This window comes from Octodon degus, unplaced genomic scaffold, assembly GCF_000260255.1.
Source record: "Octodon degus isolate 3935 unplaced genomic scaffold, OctDeg1.0 scaffold00134, whole genome shotgun sequence".
In the NCBI taxonomy this organism is placed as follows: Eukaryota; Metazoa; Chordata; class Mammalia; order Rodentia; family Octodontidae; genus Octodon; species Octodon degus.
Window position 1 is genome coordinate 3,560,698 of NW_004524710.1, and position 1,860 is coordinate 3,562,557.

The 1,860-nt window shown below is 36.9% G+C and overlaps 1 protein-coding gene across 1 annotated transcript in view; it reads left to right on the forward strand.

Annotated features, from left to right (window-relative positions):
- The window catches only part of Rad54b (RAD54 homolog B (S. cerevisiae)), a gene marked incomplete at its 5' end in the record, with an annotated part of 46,913 nt that overhangs the window by 14,476 nt on the left and 30,577 nt on the right, over positions 1–1,860 (forward strand).

A 1,860-nucleotide genomic window follows, 5' to 3' on the forward strand; every position in this document is an offset into this window, starting at 1 on the left:
TGTGTGTGTGTGTGTGTGTGGCCAGCTCAGCCCACCAGGGGGCGGGGCTGGCTGGCATGTGGTGCTGGGGGATTGAACCGTGGTCATTGTGCTTTGCCAAGCTTGTTCCAAGTAGGTGCTTTAGACCACTGAGCCATCTCGCCAGCCCCTTTTTTTTTTTTATGCTATAGTGAAAGATATTGTTGCCATAATTTATCTCTCAGTGAATTTGTTATTTATTACAAGAAGGCTGTTGATCTTTGAGTGTTGACTTTGTATCCAGCTGTAATTCTCAATTTGGTTATTAAATCTATGAGTCTTTTAATGGAGTTTTTGGGGTCTTCTATGTAGAGTATCATGTCATCTATAAGTAATGATAATTTAACTTCTTCCTTTCCTATCTTCCTCTTATTTCTTTCTCTTGTCTAATTGTTCTAGCTGATGTTTCCAAAACTACATTGAAATGAAGACCATTTATTCCAATTTTCCTGTAGTGTCTTTATCATAAATGGGTGTTGGACTTTGTCAGATGCTTTTTATGCATCTATTGAGATGATAGTATGGTTTTTGTCCTTGGCTCTGTTGATATTTATTGATTTTCATACATTGAACCTTCCCTGCATCCCTGGAATGAATCCTACTTGGTTATGGTGTATAATCTTCTTTTTCCTTTTTATGTATTTGATACAGGGTCTCACTGCACAGCTGAGACTTACAGTGTTTCTCCTGTTTTCATCCTCCCCAACACTGGGATTACAGGCATGCAGCACTATGCCTGGTCTCAGTGGCCGACTCAGTGCACCCAGGGGTGGGACCAACTTGGCATATGGTGCTGGGGATCAAACCCTGGTTCCTGTGCTTGCCTAAGCAGGAGTTTAGTCCACTGAGCTTTCTCGCTGGTCTCTGTAATCTGCTTGATGATTTGCTACATTCTGCTTGCCTGTATCTTACTGAGGATTTCTGTATCTGTGTTCATTAGGGGCATGGGTCTATATTTTTCTTTCTTTGTCAGGTCCTTTTCTGGTTGTGCTGTTAGGGTAATGCTTGCTTCTAGGAATGAATTTGGAAGTATTGCTTCCCTTTAAGTTTCATTAAGGAGTTTGAGAAGTAGTGGTATTAGGTCTTCTCTAAACTTCATTAGGCCACAGTACTGGCCATTCGAGAAATGCAGACAAAGAAACAGAACCATAAGGATTAAACAATGCAGATGAGGGAAAGGGGAAAGGACAGGAAAAAAGGAAGTGGGAAAGAATCATGTATGTATATATCCAGGATGGCTGAGATGATTGTACTAATAATTTTCATGAGTTTTTTGAAAATAGCAGTTAATGTTTAGAAATTTCACTTTGACTAACTCTGTATGCTGATATCTGTGATCTAAGCAACTACATCAAGGATAGCAATGAGTATTACAAAAACCATGCTTAAATACCTCTCATCTTGGTATTCCAAATGTATACTGTTTCTAATGTCTTATCAGTTATTACTATGTGCTTTTAAAAATTAAAAAATAAAGAAAAAAGGTTTAGTAAAAGCAAACATTCATATTCAAATATATGTCCAATCTTGCATAGCTATATCTGTTAAACTGAGCAACAGATTTGACGAAAAAAATAGGTAATATAGCATCCATTTTTTAAAAACATTTTAGTTTTACTGTTCTTTTTTATTAATTTCATTGAGAAAGAAGTAACAATGAGACAGTTTCAAAACAGGTTGGTAGGACAGTTACAATAATTAATACGTTGTGCATTGTCTTCATAGTAGTTATTCATAGTACAAGATGCAGACATGGTATCTTGTCTAAACACTATCTGTACAAATCTTTCTTCTCACTGAACTAAGAGAAAGTAGCTGTATATCTATCCTAACTTTTGTATA